The sequence below is a fragment of the Eurypyga helias genome, unplaced genomic scaffold, assembly GCF_000690775.1.
Source record: "Eurypyga helias isolate BGI_N326 unplaced genomic scaffold, ASM69077v1 scaffold5990, whole genome shotgun sequence".
NCBI lineage: Eukaryota > Metazoa > Chordata > Aves > Eurypygiformes > Eurypygidae > Eurypyga > Eurypyga helias.
Window position 1 is genome coordinate 335 of NW_010224935.1, and position 17,126 is coordinate 17,460.

At 40.3% G+C, this 17,126-nt stretch overlaps 1 protein-coding gene across 1 annotated transcript in view; it reads left to right on the forward strand.

Annotated features, from left to right (window-relative positions):
- ARHGAP10 (Rho GTPase activating protein 10) overlaps positions 1-17,126 on the forward strand; it is a 148,651-nt gene that overhangs the window by 322 nt on the left and 131,203 nt on the right. The window lies entirely within an intron of this gene.

Below are 17,126 nucleotides of genomic sequence, written 5' to 3' on the forward strand. Positions count from 1 at the left end.
CGGGGCCCGGCGTTTGCAACCGCTCGCCCGGTGCCGAGTGGTTTTGCCTTTGAGCTGGCGGCACTTGCTTTTGTTGCGGTGGGTTTCGCACTGGCTTTCTCCGGCCTCTCGCTTGGGTCCCCCATCAGCCGCTTTGGAGACGTAGGACCTCTGTAGCTCCTCGTCCGGGAGAGGGGATGAGGGATAGCGGCGGCAGCGCCGCTCCGGTTACCTCCCCCCCCGCTTGCGTGTGCCCGGTCTCTGGGCCGGGCCTGGTTTATGTGTTCGGCGGTACCAAACCCGAAGCGAGCTACGATGTTAAATCCTCTGAGGGGACTCGCTTTCAAGTTTTGCCGGCGCGTTGCAAGCTGAGTGTCTGTGTATTGCAGACCTCAACATGACTATGTACGTGTATGTACGTTTGTAGACTGTGAAGAGGCTGCTGAAAATACCCCTTTGTCACAATTTTAAGTATGTTCAGGAATTACTGGACTTACAGTTCCGTGTTGACAGCACTAGTTACGAGTTCTGTGTCTTTGGCCTCTTTAAATGTGGTGGATTTTCATTTTGCATTTTACTCACTGAATATATGTTTTTGAATCATGTAATTTTCCTTGAATGATTATGATAATGTATGTTTTTAATGTAGTAGTGTGGTCATAGAATTTCTTCCTTTTAACTTAAGATAGAGTAGTGTAGTCCCTAAATATCTATTAGGATGATTGACTCTACCAATTATTCAAATAAAACACTATTGCAGCACTCTGGCACTGTGTTCTCAAAAGTGTACTGCATCTTTGGTATTGTGGACAACTTCTGAAGGCAGGGAACCAGGCTTCTAAGGTATTCATTTAAAGTGAACAGAGGGGGATTTGGCCAATGGTACAAGCAGGGTGGCTTCCCTGGATATGGTGAGGGTTTTAAAAACTGAGATGGCTAATTTTCTGCAAATAAACATTCTTTCCTGGTTTTGTCTTGGTTTGATGTGCCAGGGTAAAGAAAGGTAGAAAACACCATATCAAATTTCACTTATTTGTAATCCTTGTTCTTTACTAGTTAATACTCAGTTACTGCAAACAGCGTTCCTTGATGATTATTTGAAATCTGTGACTTGAAGCATCAGTATAAATTGTCCTTGCTTGGAGTGCAAAGTAAAAAAAATGTCCTTAAACTTGGATAAGAAGGGTAGAGGGAAATTATTCTACTTTGTTTCAATTCCACAGGCTTCCAGACAGTGTTTTTGCAACTGCCCCAAGCCCTCGGTTTCTCATGTGTGGTTGCTTATACAGAACTTAATTTGAAAGCATGGAGCTGATGGTGGTGAGGAAAGCCTTAACTTGTGCGAGCCTCCTGTCCACAGCAGAATCCTGCGCTGATGACTTTGGCTTGGTGCACAGCACTCTGCGTGCTTAGCTGTGCGTGGTGGGAGCCAAGGGAATCAGCGTGCCAGGCAGAGCCACCTGGCCACCAGAGAGTGTGTGATGAAACACTTGAGGCTACCCCGTGAGAAATATTTAGAGAAGCTATCTGAGATTCTGCCTACTGTTCGGGTCCAAGCAATTTCTTCTTTTCAGAGATGACAGTCAGAAAGTTTCTTCTTGAGTTTAGGTGCTCTACTTTATTCCAACAATCTGTGTGTGCTTCAGCATACTTATTTGGGAAGTGGAAACAGAATAGATCCTGCCTTATACATTTCAGGTTTTGGCAATTGTCTCACCTCTTTGGAGTGCCCTGCATGACAGGTTTGGAGCCTAGCCCTCTTCCTTTGCCTCTGGTGAAGCAGTGTCACTGTTCAAAAGGCGTTAACAGACAAATTGAACGTAAGGAAACTGAAGGAGGAGTTAAAACCCATTAAAACCCCAGTGGTTTGGGTATTGTCCCTCCTTGTGTTTTCCAAAAAAAAACATTGGCATGTAAAACTTTTGAGGAACCTGATTCATTTGCTGTCAGGAAACCAGACGGGGTTAATATTTGTTCCCAAAACCAAGCTCGAGAAGGGGTCTAGACACAGAGCTAGCTATTCTTCTCTGTCAAAACGGCATTTTCTGCACAAAGACTGGCTTGCTGCAATCTAGAGAATGTGATGATAAAGCAGGGCATTTCAAAAGCTTAGATGACTGACTCAGACAACTGTTTATTACAGTTTTTGGAAAATTGTTTTAGGCTTTTGAACAAAAATTGCCATCTTAATAGTAGCTTAAGTATTTCTCTGTTTCTAGAACCAGGTAAATTTTGAAATTTACATCTGGTTTAGTTGATATGTGAGCATAATAAGCTTTTCTGAATGGGCTATAAAATGTAAAGTGTAGTAGGCACACTATTCTTGAATTTGTGGGAAATGAAGTGCCTGCAAGAGAGACCGCCTGTGCTGCCCTCCCTTAGCACTTTCCTTATTTCACTTGTAAAGCAGTGACTTACAAGAAATGTTGTGAGGATTCTTTAGGTGTGAATAACTGATGTGATTGAATAGATCCTGCTTCCTGCTTAACGGACAGCCTTGTAAATGACTTTGCTGCTGCCTGCACTGGGCTATGTCTTGAGAGGTGTGAAGAAGATACTGCTTTCACTCCCTCTAATCACAAGAGTCGTCAGTGTCTCGCAGGACAAACCAGTAAGATGATGTGGATCCTCTCTTTGGCACCTTTCCATCTGTCTCCTCATTTGTGTGGGACTGTATTTTCCACCTAAAACTCAGAATTATTTTTGTTAGTGCAGGACTATGCTGCTTAAAAAACAAAGATGATGAAAAAAGAAGGATCTTTTGCATTCTTAAATTGTTGACTTTCCAATATGAAGCTACTTCAAGTGTATCTTTATACTTTCAAGTTTCAAGAATCTGATAGAAAGATAAACAAGACTGACTCAAAGCTGTCTCGTTTCCTGTGTAATGGTTTGAATCACTGAGTTGTCTAGTTGAAGCTAAATATTGGAAGAAGAAATAAACAATAGGTATCTCTTTATTTTCTTATGATGATTAAATATGTTTAAAAGGAATACAAAAAGACAATTTTTTTTCCCACTGTTAGTGATCAGTAAATACAAACAGTATGTACATATGCCTTTTAAAATAGAAATGCAATATTTCTTAGTGGATTCCAATTCAGTTAAACAAGTGAGGGTCAAAATAGTTTATAAATAACTTCTGGATGAAGTTAGTTATTCCTCTGTTGAGAGAAACTGAATTTAAAAGTGCCTGATGGCAGAATCCTTATTCTGAAACGTGGAAGGATTATGAGGGATTTAGTTCTTAAAATCTCTGAGGCGCAAATTGTTGAAAACTAAAGAATACGCTGGATAAATACTATATATTTGCTTCTGAATTCTTCTCCCTGTGTTGGTCCATTTCTTGGGCTCTTGATGTATGAGATTTGTTTGGGTTTTTTGAAGGTATTTTTTTCGAGGCAAGACTTTTTTGTAATTGTACAGCAGGAGCTGCCACTTTTTATGGGACCTCAGGGTGGTTTGCAAAGGGTACCTGTGAGTGTGTGCTTAGAGCTGCCCCATATGCCTGAAAACAGAGAGAGACTCCCCATTCTTGGATTTAGGCACAGATCTGAGCAGAATTAATTTGGGCCACGTACAGTGACTTTGTAATGTGCTGGTGAAGACAGAAGATAGAGAAGCTGGGAAAACAATTCCCTAAGAGGCTTTCCAATGGGTGATCTGTATGCAGTGGACAAAGTTTGATAGGGAAGAGTGCTCTGCACAGCTAAAATGCATCATAAAGCGTTTCGTCAGGTCAGGACCATCTACTGCCACGTGGCACCACAGTATTCAGCTACTTTCATCACTTGTGCTGGAATGCAGAGCAGCCACCTTCCTCCACTTGCACCCTGAGAAACTTTCTACCCAGCGCTATTTTGGCTGAAAGCAGGAACATTCCTCCTATACCCTGAGGTTTTGGGTTGTGAGCTCAGTTCTGTCAAGTCTTGGCCTTTGTATTTGGTGCAGCAGGGGAGGAAAACAGACATCCTTGCTACCTAGTGCTGGTCTCTGCAGGCAGCTCCATGTGCTCAGGCTTCTGGTGACTATTTCTTACTGCTATTTTTGTTGGAAAATAGAGAGTTACTGAAGAATGCTGGTTTATTCCAGGGAGTATTTTTGCACTTGTACAAAAAAAAAAAGAGTGAATTCTCATTCCTGTTCTCTGAAGTGTTATTAGTCAATGGTTCTTTCCAAGTCTGCCATCAAGAAGTTCAGCAGACAGGAAATCCTCTTGGCAATTGGAATAAAGCCATTCCCAATCCTATTTCTGACCTAGTAGAAGAGGTTAAGTCTTTCTTCTAACAAAGTGGACTGAACCTAATCTAAACCCAAGACCCAGACTGATGTTTGAGTTGCCCAAACCCCTATTCTTTTTCTTGGCCAGTTCTCTTAGTGTGTGGTGGTGGTTGATCACTCAGATACTGGTCTAGGCAGGCTTTTGTTCTGACCTGGTGTGGATATTATTATGTAACCGTAAAGACTGTTGTAATCCACATAATAACAAAGCATAAAGGCCACTCAGATCACTTGGGCCACAGTACTTTTTTTCTTAAGCACTGATTGTCCATTTTTTAAGGTTTTCCTTAGTATAATCTGCACTTACGAAACAGCTTAGCTGAACATATCATGTATGGCGGCACACAGTCTTAGGAATTTTCTGCAACAAAAATGTTGTTCTACTGACACTCTGGTACATGTAAAAAAAAGTAAGGTAAAACAGTTCATATAGCACTCATAATAACTTCTAGAAAAGAAATGGACAATCACTAAAGATTTAGAAAGAATCCAAAGGCTGAGTGAAAACTAATGCCATTCTTACCAAGGAGCGGGGAGAGGGAAATACTGCATGAGGACCTTAGTTGAAGTTGTGTGCCAAGTTTCCTAAATCAGCAGTGATTAGTTAGGACTATATCTTTGATTACTTTCCCTTGATTTTGGTGAGAGCTGTGAATTAATAAAGCTTCACATGTAGCATTTTAGATAGCTGATTTAGTTTTCAATTAGTACCTCAAAAATGAGCCCTATTTCTGTTATAAGACATGCTTTAGGTATGATAATAATAAGTAAATAAAAGCTCTAAGTGAACAGTCTGAGACTTAAATTTGAAACATACTCTGGTAGGGCACAGTTAGATAAAAATTACTGCTAGCACAGCGCTAGATCCTGTACTGCAAAGGCTGCTGAGCAGTATATACCTTTTAAAAAACCCCTTCTATTGGAATTCAGCTTAATAATGGAAACATCAGACAACTAAGGCAAACAGGTACTTTAGGGCACAGCTGATACGGCTTTCCCTTAAGAAAGGACTGCTTATAATAACATAATAGAACATTGCTTTTCCCTTCAAGATAATTGCCACAGGTAGGGCATAATTAACTAAGTACCTTTTTTCTGCTTGTAGATAAAGTTGCTTCTGTATAAGGATCAGGGAAGTGCTTTCTTTTGAGAAGATATGCTGCAGAACATGGCTTTTAGCTCCACCCCAAGTAAAGCATTCATTACTGTGTCAGTAGCTATAAAAAGTGTCAAGCTCGTTCTGTGGAGGATGCCAGTTTGTCATCTTGAATCATGTCTTTTCAGCGTGGATTACTAACTAGCTCCATTACCTTCTTTGTCCTGTGGATGTTCCGCTGTTCATTTTTGTTCTGTGTTAAAAGTGGACCATTGTGCTAGTGAACTGGAAGATGTGGTTTCAGAAAATAGGAATGTAGATGGATTTTCTCAGTGATAAGAGATGTGACAGGCTGTTGGTGAATTAAGTGATTCTGTCTTTTAATCACTGCTTACACAGTTTATCTAAAGCTGAAAAAGCACATATTTTCCATAAATCATTAAAGAGGACATCAGAGATTAGTGTCATTGTCAGTCTTCAGCACAGAAACAATAGAAATAATTAGAGTGGTTTGTAAGTTTTAGAGGAGTTGTTTGGTAGATTACGTTGGAAATCTTTTTTCCTGATATTATACTTTTTTTAATGACAGACCTTTTAGAAAAGTAATATTGAATATTATGGAATGTGAATTCATCTTAAGGAGTTGGAAAAAAGGATGTGTTTGCCCTACAGCCTGTAAAGTCCGAACACCTGCTTGCAATTGAATAAAGAAAAATTAGACCCACTGTGATGGCTGCAGGTGTATGCAGTCCCTAAAATTATCCTATGCTTGCCAGCTCTGTGTTGCCAAAAGGTTACAAATTTTAACAAGCAGAGCTTATGACACCAATATGAGCTCTCCTGTCAGTCTAAAATCAACTTCATAGTCTTTAGTGAGGCACAATATCTCCTTCTGATCAGTACAGACTTTTTTCAGAGAGGGCAGGGAGGGGAGACAACCCGCTCTGGGGTGCTGTGTTTTCCTGATGTACAGCAAGGGGAGATGCTCTGAACAGGAAGCACTTGGAAACACGTTTTGGAATTGCACAGAAGAACTGCATCCCAGTTCTTCCCCTCCCAGGCTGTTTTTAACATTACGTAATTAATGTATATAGTTATAGACCTCGGTGCCTTTTTTTTTTTTTTTTTTTTACGGTGCCAGCTTCAGTCACTACCACGGCACTTAACATGTTAATTAACGTTAACTTAAAACCCAGAGGCATGGCTGTTTGAGGGAGATAGTCCACAGAGTGTGAATCTTGGCAACATGCTTAATGTTTTGATAGGGTGGGTTGTGGCTTTTTGAGACAATTTTTATGACTTGCTTATGTTTGATGGGGTTTCCTTTTGGTTTTAATATCACTTTTCTGAGTTTCCAGACCAGATTTTCTGTTGTTTTATGACAGTTGTTCTTGAGATGTTATGACATGCTCAGTGTTTTAATCATCTTTTAAAAGTTGTCATGTTTTTGAGTTGGCAAATTAAGACACTCTGAGCAGCTGAATGCTTTCCTGGAATATCTATTAAGTGTAAAATATATGGTCAAATGAGCTTGGGCACATATTGGCAGAATAGTTTAAGAAACTACTGTTTGGGGAATTAACATCTCTCTCTGCTAGTGGCTGCTGCCACCCACTGCAGTTTTCAGCCTTAATCATTACCCAGAATCTTTCTTGTTACTTAGTCAAACCCATCTTCCTTGCCAAGTTTAACCTAACCCATCACATTTTGCAATGAGCTGAGATAGGCACATATGCTCCATCCCAGTAGCTCCTGTGGAGGCTGTGCCCTCTGGGTGTAACTTTGATGGAAGAGAAGGCAGCTACAGTCGCTGCAATTTAAAATGCCACATATATGTCTGCAGTACATGTATGCCTGCTATCCAAAATGCATGCTTAGGTATCTCACTGGGAAAGAAGATACTGGAAAGAGTATTCTGTGGCTGTGCTTATCCTATCCTCAAATTGTTTGTCTAAACAGACATTTTGGCACTTTTTGGCTGGCAACCTGAATGCCATGTTGTCATCTTTCCATACTGATGGAGGGAGCTTCTTGCATCCACCCTGTTCTTTGTGAATGCCTTTTACTACTTCTGCTCACTTTCTGTTCCTCCCCTTGTTTTTCTTTTCCCTCCTCTATGTTTGCTCATCATCCAGGATAAAAATAGAGAGAAAACATCCAGGCCCTGAGAAGCAATGTGGCCATTGCAGGCCAAGGCCAAATCAGAAGTTCCTGTAAATCAGTTGTGCTGGGATTGTCCACTGTGGGAAAGGAGCAGTGGGAGGACAGAATAATCTGCAGAGATGGAAAATCACGGTGTTATTAAACAGACTGTGGTTTTACTATTGCCCACACCTTTGAATAAACGTCCTGTTGTTGCCACTTTAGTTGAGAGGGCTGGGCAGGTGGGGGTTATCAGCACTTTAGGTAGGTCAGAGAGAAAGCTTTGCCTCTCAATAGAGCTGGTGGTTACAGCTTCCCTTCGTTCTTTCCAGCTTTTGTGTATACACCTGGCTGGTTGGGACTGCATGTCCTTGGAGAGGGACAAAAAATGTTTAATTTGGCAAGGAAAATTGAGTATCCAGGATGAAACTGAGCAGGACTGTCAGATCTGAGCCTTGGAGGACATTGTAGCACGTGTTGTGTCCAGGAGGAGGTTTTCAGCCACTGAGTGTTTTGTAGCTTTGAAATTTGTCCTTTTTCTCCATTAGGCTGATTCATGTGGGCTTAGAAGTGGTAAATGGATTTGTGGTGAAGTCTGAAGCATGTGTTGCACTTGCAGCGTTTCTGCCTTAAGAAAAATTAGACTGTAGTGTATCAAATATCAGAAGTTGGGCCCTCTTCCCAATCAGGAGAGTACCTTATTTTTGCTTGTTTGTCTTAACCTGTGATTTTTGTCAATTGCATGCTTGGAAAGAGTTGCATGCATTGAAAAATATTAATAATATTTGAATGTAGATATGAAGGAACAAAGGAAGTGCTAAGGAAATGTAGCAGATTTAAATGAAAATATGATTGCTTAGAAAATGCTGCTGCTTAAAAAAAAAAACTATAGTGCAAACAGGTGGAGGGAACACGCTGCCAGGTCACCAGGGACTTGAGAAAAACTTTCTGAAATACTGTTTTGGCAGTGGGTCTCACTGTTCTTAGAAACCTGTTATGGGGATTAACACACTGAATACTGCATAGTTTTGGCCTTTGAAACACATCAGCGCTCTGAGAACAAAACAGTGTAATTTACGTTGTCAATACTTTTTACCTGTTAAAATATCAGGTTGTACTGCTCTCTGTCAAAAAGGCCTGGTCCAATTGACAATCTCAGTTACAAGCCGAATGACCATTTCTCCAAAGCTTTTATCCGTTCAACTCTTCAGCCTGCAAGCTTTTCTGGAACAAAGCGGACTTCCTTCTAGTCTGCTCTTAAACACTCTTGCTCTGTGGTAATATTACTGTACTTTTATTGTGCCTCATTTTCCTTTATGCTTTCAGTCGTTTCAAAGCGCAGTTTCAAATTTCTGTTGTGCCTCTTGCCCAGTTTTTCTCCTGTTCCAGCAGATTCAGCACCTTTGCTAAAAGAAATAAAACTATGTGGATGTATTATATCTTTGGTATTTCTTTTCAGATTCTTTTACTTCTGAAGTAAAACACTCCTCTGTTCTTTTTTTTTTTCTTTCTTTCTTTTTTTTTTTTTTAAACGGAACACATCTGTGTGTCTACCAGCACCGTTACTGCTCATTCTGTAGGGCACCTGAGGGGGAAGGCTGCCTTCCTTGAGGGGTAGGGAACTAACTAGTCAAGCATGAAAAATTATTGGTGGCACCTGTTTCTCTTGTCTTGCTGCAGTCTTTTGCTAAGCTTGATGGAGGAATGGGGCTGAGCTCCAGACATTCAGCTCATGTTTTTGTGATTAATATAATGAACTAAGGAAACGTCTGTGTTACACCCCTGAATCTCATGTGTAGGAACTTAGTCCTGTGTTCAGATGAACTTTGCTGAGGACCTAGAGCAAAACTGAAGGAGATTTGAACCTAGATAAGACAGAATACTATGGTTTAAGAAGAACTGAAATGTGTTATCTGGCTTGGAGAGACTCATCCATCTGTTGCAGAGCCCAATCACCTGAGGACTGGTGGCCGTTATCTCCAGGTAGTGCTCAAGTAGTGTAACCTGTTCTGAGGGAGTTGGTGACTGGAAATGCTGTCTTGGAGGTCTGAGATCTAATGGCTATCAGCTTGGGTGACCCATGAGAAGGGTTGTGTTTATATCTAGCAATAATGATGATTGACCTAACAGAAAATGATTTTGAAGGTGTGTATTTAAGAACTGTAAGTCCTTCAAGCTACTGTCCTAGACACAAATATTATTTTGAAAATGTAGCTTTGAGACTCAGCAAAAATGATTTTTCGTCTTATCTGGAAAATTTACTTCCCTTCCTGCTCTCCGTTAACGACTTTCATATGTCTGTTATTGGAATGTGTCTTAGGTATGAATTCTTTTTTAGTTGCAAAAATATCTTATGTTGGTGCAACATTATTTGTGTTATATATAGGGCTTTTTTTTAATCGCTGCTTTAGGTTGCTCAGTCCTGAGGATCTTTCTGTAGGGGACATGGTTTCATGTCTGCAAGATTAGTGAAATTAGAGGGGTGAAATTATCCTCTTTTATACAACTTCTATACAACTTTATCTGGAGGCAGGCACGTACAATTTACATTTCCCCTCTGCATCTTGCCTGTGGTGATCACTTCTTACTCCTCTTGTAACTAACTGATTTTAGTCTTCTGTAATGTAACCTGAAAAAAACCCCAAACTTGTAGTGATAGAGCTTTTTATTTGCGCTAACTAGACACTAAGCGGCAAACAAGTGCATTAAATTCATGCAGTGATGACATCTTCATCCCAAGCTTCTTCACATAAAGCAAAAAAGTTCTGTCTTTTCATATACATGGATGATTTTATGGTATGTACAAAAGAGTAAGCTGTGTCTAGAGAAGTGACTTTGGGAGCAGCTTTGGACAAGACCATCACTTTGTATCTTTCTGTCACTATTTAAGCTATTGTCTCAAACTTGGGGACATTTATCTATAAAGCATTTCAACAAATACTGAAATGTCACAGAGAGGTGTTGTACATCAGTCCTGACTGCTCCCACTGCTCTTTTTCTGTAGTCATCATTTGAACTGAGCAGTAGTTCTAAATTTGTTTTCATCCTCTTCAAGTAAATTAGCTTTATGTAGAATCTGTATTGCTGTGTTCTCTTACAGACATGTTTTAGATGTCTTAGTATGGAGAGCATGGCAGAATGAACTCAGAAAGCAGCTGTTCTACCCTTGCCATGCAGAGTATCCAAGTGGAAATTTAAGTCACCGGTTTGACTTTTCCAAGGTTTATAGCATACCGTCATTCACTTTTTTTATAGGAGGTATCTACATATGGAAAAAACCTTAGGTATGCTGACATTAGTGTAATGCTCTGTGGATACTACTGAAATCCATTTCGGATTTGTAAAGTTATTGCAAGGCTTGCTTAATTGAGTTTTCCCTCATTGTACCTTTTGTTTGTAGTTCTTTAAATTAAAGTGTTTACAAGGAAGATGACTTTGATACCTTCTTGAAAATTAGTTTGGTGTTATTACTATCGATGCATTTTAACATACAAGTAGGAATTAAGATGTCAGTCAAGAAAAGTCAGTCTTGTTTTGGATGGAGAAAGCAACTGGACCACATTGGCAATTAATCTGATAGCTCCTCCTCCCCCACTTTTCTCTGGTACAGAGAAGAGTTTCTCTAAATGGAACTTGACAGTGTTTGTAAGCAGTGTGTAACAGAAATAAACAAGCAAAGCCTCTCCTGAAACAAAAACCTGATGCCCCAAAAGCATCAAACAAAACCCAAACAATTCTATTAACATTTGTTTAAATTTCAGTCCTTTTATAAACAAAGCTCTCTGTGTATGCTTTTAGTTCCTGTGTAATAGCTATGATTTCCTTGCATTTAGGATTTTGAAAGTTTGTGAGCAGACAAAAGGGATTGTATGCTCTTGATGTCTCAGGCTTGACAGTAAATCTTTGTGAAGAGTATTTGTCTCTTTAAGTGTCAAGAGAGTTATTTTTATGAGTAAGAATGGTGTTCATCATAGAATTCTTCCCCTCCCCCCCCCCCCCCCCATCCCTGTCCTTCGGTTCTTCTTTTAAATATGGAAAATTCCTATATTTTAATAGTGGTCTGGAGCTGATCTCACATTTCATCAGGACATTATTGAATGGCCTTATTAGAACCTTGCTTCCTGGAGACTATTATTAGTTTGGTAGCAGAGAGAGCTATGAGCAGCTGCAGAGTTTTGCTGTGAGTGTCTGGATGGGTGGGTTGGGGTAATTCCTGGAGTGACAAGCAGAGGCACTGGGGGATGCTAGGAAGGAATTTTACTTGAAAAATAGTTGATGCTAGCTCAGTGGTTTGCGTCTCTGTCTCCCTCCTGAAGGGTCTTAGCCTGACTTTTTAGATTACTCTTGCTGTAGTCTGCCAGAGATTGCTGTCTACTTCACTCCATTTGATGTCTTTAGCTGCTTGTTCTTTTGAAAATTTATAGACCAAACTTATGTGAATGTTGTAGTTTGAATATTAAGGAAGAGCAGGAAAGGTCCAATTGTGTGGGTTTTAGGACATGCTAGTATGGAGACATGCTTAGAGTTCCTAAGAGGGTTTGTGATAGAGCTACTAGTACCGAATAAAGTCCGAATCAAGTCTTTTTTGGAAGCATGTGCTTCCAATCCCTTGCTAGGCTTTGGAAAAAGTATGGTTCAGATTTTTAAAATTTTTACTTTGCTTCTATGCATCTGCCATTGCGCTTTCCTCGTTGCAGCTCTCCCTTACAAAACCTCCAGTGTTGTCAATGTTGGTTGAGTTTTTACTCATAGTGGAGCAAATACAAGGGCTCTAAAAAGAGTGGATGGAATATGTTGATGTCAATAATTAGTAATGTGAGAGAAAAAAAGCATGTTGGTTCTTTTCTGAGGATGGATGTGGTGGGGTTTCTTGCTTGTTTTTTCATGTTTCTTGCTGATTCACAGTTGCTTTGCTTCCAGAGAAAGACCCATTATAATGCTCCCTAGTGCAGTTTTCTGCAGCCCTTTCAGTTGAAAGATTCTTTAACCTTTTCCGGAGTAGGGGCATCACAGTGTTCCAGAGGAACGTTTTGGTGGTACGTGCAGTATAGGGGGCTGAGAATTCCTCGGTGTCAGTAAACATTTTGTTTAATTTTTGTCTGTTTTCTGAAATTACGCCTGCGAGCTGGTTTAATGCTTTTTTTTGGAATGGTTTAGATTCCTGTAAGATACACAGTTACCATTGTAAGTGGGTAATGACTGTGATGGGGAGAACTGAGGGTTGCTGCTCTCTTAAGTAAAAGGAAACATGTCTATCTGGCAATGACTAATCCTTCTGCATACTGTTAGTCAGGTGAAATAATTAACGAATTTCTCCTCTACCTGAATTCCTGCTTTGCCCTATAATTATGCAGTGAACAGCGTGGTGTGGTAGGGATTTTTGATAGTGCGAAGTTCCTTATTTAGGATTGTTGCTAGATAAACCCGGTAGAAGAAACTATGTGCAGGAAATGTCATCAGGAAATTTAAACGTGAGTTTGCTTACTTATGATTGGCAAAGTCACAACCCATTTTAAATTCTTGGTGGTGGTTTCTGGTGGTGTATTTATAGCTTTGGGGTTTTTTTGTCATGTAAAGTATGTATACTTTAAAAGGCATAAATAGGAGATAAGTCTAGAAATAAACAAACCTCTTAACCTATATAGCACTTAAAAAAAAAAAAATCCAAAATGCGTAAAGCATTTTAGATGCTAGCCTTTCAACATCCTGCAAAGTAGGTTGGGCTGCTAGTTCTGTTTACAGATGGGTGAAGTGAGAGACGCAGTGATTAGATAAGATTGCACAAGTCTTTATTGGAGATGGAGTTAGTAATTAGGAAGCCCTGACATTTAACCTCATTATCCATCTGTTAGAATATTCTGTTTTGTAAGACAGTTGCTGCTGACTGGAAATGTGCCTTAAATCCAGCAGTTGATTCTAGAGCTACATCTAGTCAGGCAGTGATCTATAGGGGCTGCACTAGTTGTAGTGCCATGGCTTTGGCTTATCCAAACCTCGCCTTGTGGCTATGAGCCCTTCCCCATTGAAGGCGCAAGTAGCTGTCCCACCTTGTGCGTGCACCCTCACTGGTGGCAGGGTCCCCTGACTTAGTCCTGCTCTTGCTTGTTTCTGTCTACCTCGGGTGCAGGTGTAGCCAGCTGCACCCTTTCAAGCTCACTTCTATACTTTTTCTATCTCAGTGAACCTACCAACTTAGTCTCTGTCCTAATAGATAGCTGCTACTGACACCAGTCCTAAATCGTTCCTTCAGGACCCATCCGTAGTCCTAATTTGGTGACTGCTGCCTTTGGCATATACAAGCCAAGAAAGGAAACGTTCCCTGCTGATGCTAACATCTCTCATCATTTGGCAAACGTTTGCTGAACCCAGCATTGAGTAAACCCAGTCTTAAAAGTAATTGAGTGATTTTTTGGATCCTTCTCTTTCTGTATTTTGACAGTGGTAACTAAGAACAAATAAAAAATATCTGAAAACCCCACAAGTGAATCAAGTCTTGCCCTAACACAAAACAGGTGGCTCCCCCTGAACTGAAATCTGAATCTTACTTGCTTAGTTCTAGTGATTTACATTGATGAACTATGGATAAATGTTGTAGAGTAGCATGAATCTTTGGAAACCAGGAGTGAAAATTATAAATTTTATGTAAAACCAGTGCGGCTGTTGTTTACAGCAGTAGGAAAGAAGATGTCAAAGTGAGAATCAGAAGCCAGTTGGGGTTTTTCACGGGCAATAGTCAGCAAGGCAGTTTAATTGTAAATTGCCAATAGCTAAGAAGTTTTCAGTCTTTAAGGCAACTTGATATTAGCAATATCACTTGCCTTATAAAGCACTTTCTTAATCTCCCTTACTAATAAGGGGAAGAGGATGGTCGTGCTCTGAGTTGACATCAGATCAAGAACAAAACAGGACTGTTTATGCAGAGGTTCCCGTTTGCAGATGTCTGCCTTGGGATTTGGTCTCTGAATTTCAACAGATAGCTGGGGAAGACTCCTGCCCTTCCACTGCCCCCCCTTGCTAACCTCATATGAGAAAGAAGACATGAGCGCTTTTCTTTTCCATCCATATACCTAATTGTATATGGATGATTTGCCTCATCTGTCTTCATGGCACCTTGTTTCAAGTTTTAAATATAGGAGTAGATAATGATTTTATGTATCTTTTACTGAGTGAAATTAACTTCTGTGGGGAAAACTCTGTTGAACAGACTGTGGTTAGGAAATCACCATCTATTTTCTTCCCTCAGTTCTGTATAATCCATGCAACTGTGATCATTGTTCAAAACTTAGCTTACTGCTTTTGTCCAAGGTTCCCAGGCTGGTCTTTGGTATGTTTTACTTTGGTTTGGTATAGGTTGCCATGATGTAGAAATAGTGATGATCAGCTTGTGGTATTCAGGTTTGGTTTTTATTTGCTTGTTACTGCTAACTCTATATTCTAAATAAATATGAGATCAAATCACTTGTTTTGAAACAGCGGGCTGTGCTGGAGAAAAAACTATGATGCTGTGCCATGGGTTTTGGCCCGCAGGAACAGAGGTCTTCACAAAAGAGTGAATCTGACTTGTTTCTATTTTCCTTAAGGGTTTCTTTCCCTTCAAACTTGTCTCTCTTTGACATACCAGTGCATCTCTCTATCTCTTTCATCACACCACTTTGTGAGCATTCTTGTGATCAGTAACATGTATTAGCACAACACTTGGAGCTTTACATATGCCTCTGAAGAAGTAAAGATGAAAGAAGAAAAGAATATTTGAGATGTACTGAGGGCCTGTGTTTGCCTAGACACACATTTGTATCCTGAGCCTTGCACAATGTAGGTGAAAAACAGTGATGGTAGAAGGTACAAAAACTTTGCTGGAGCTTCCAGAGGAAAAGCTGATGACGTTCTGCAGCACTGTGCCTGGGGTTATGTTTTCTCTTGTTACCAGTGCAAGCTCCCTAGTCCCCAGTTAACACAGCTTCCATAAGGGCCAGAGGCTCTGAGAGGCACTGTCCTGTACTGAAGGTTTTGGTGCAAAGTGGCAGGCACTGGAACTTTCTCCTCCTCCTTGACCTTTTTTCCATCCCTTCCTTGGCTTTCAGGTCTTCTGTCTGTAGTTTGGTGACATAGTATCCAGGGTGTGACGGTAGTTTGTGTCCTTAAACTGCTTTCACACTGTATACATTTGTATTTTAGTGTTCTCATGCTGTTGGTATGTCACCTGTCCTTAGCACAGATTGGTTTGCTATTCAACTCCAGGTGTTGGGTTGTCTCACACAACCTGTACATACATGACTGACGATCGCAGAGCCATGCTTCCCGGTGTTTGCTCTCAGTGTCCTTGTAGAACATTTGCTTTCCCTGCCTGCTTTACCTCTTCTCCTGGAAGAGTTGTAGTTGTTATTTCTATTTAAACAATTGTTTGTATAATCTCTCCTTTCTGTGCACTGAAGCAAAGGAGTTGAAGGATAAATTATAGCAGAACTTTCATTGTAAGGTCTCTGGGGAAAGTGGATATTGTGCTTGAGGCTTCAGCACGTATCCACTATACTGGACTGTTGCTGAATAAGATGTGCCAATATGCTTCCCCTTGAATAATATTCCTTGTACTCTTAGGTTAGGCACTTAGGCTTGAAACACTGCCCAAATCACCTTGGATGGTATTTCTGCATGAAAAGTGTGGTAATACGGGTAATGTTCATATTGTGATCCAATGAGCTCCTGCTGGCATTTGTATATGTGCTTATGTGTTGCATCCCGCTATCTGCGTACCCCTCATCTATGACAGGAAAGGAAGGGAAGAAAAATTTGCTAACTAGAAGATCTTATAATTCAGTCCATATAACTCCTTCGATGCGCTGTCCTTTCCTAGAAAATGGTGTTATTTGAATTGCAGGATTCATTCTGTTAAACTAACAGAGAAACTTTCAAAATTGGTACAGTTAAAATCAGTATAATTTCTGTAGTGGTCATCACGTAAAAAGAAAACCTCATATGTTTGTAAACATGACAGGCAGTATTTCTTACACACGATGGGTCACTGAATTCCTGAGGGTACTATTAGAGGCTTGCTAGCCAGAGATTATTTATGTAATTTATTGAGAAAAACTGTCAGCAAAACTACAAGCCTCAACTGAGCGGGGTGAGATTTGTTATGCAGTGTGGCCTTCACTACGGCTTTGGCAAGTGCGCCTTTTTTGAATAATGTGAAAGACCTTGTCAAGCTGTCTCTGGTAATGAGGTCTGACATAGCTAATACCTGAAATACAGGCAGGACAGTCATGTGGCCGAATCATGGCTTGTCAGCAGTAGATGTGTTTGTGTTGAGTTGCCTCTGCTGTTTTTGGGAAGGGAGCATTGCACAAAGAACATCTAGAAAAGTTTTTTGTAGATACGTTGTCCATTCTGTGCTGAAATAAAAGATTATAGTTCTATGCCAAATGGTTATTCATACATTTAATTAGAATATAAGTGTTTCTTACTTGATAAGAAGAGATTTAGATGTGCAGACGTTGTCAGTTACTGCAAACAGGTTGATTTTGAGGATCTCATAGTCACAGGACGTGCCTATATTGTCTGTCCATTGTAGTGCTGAGGACGTTCAGGTGCAGCAGCGTTTAACCATGTTTCTTTTTTATACACTATTGAC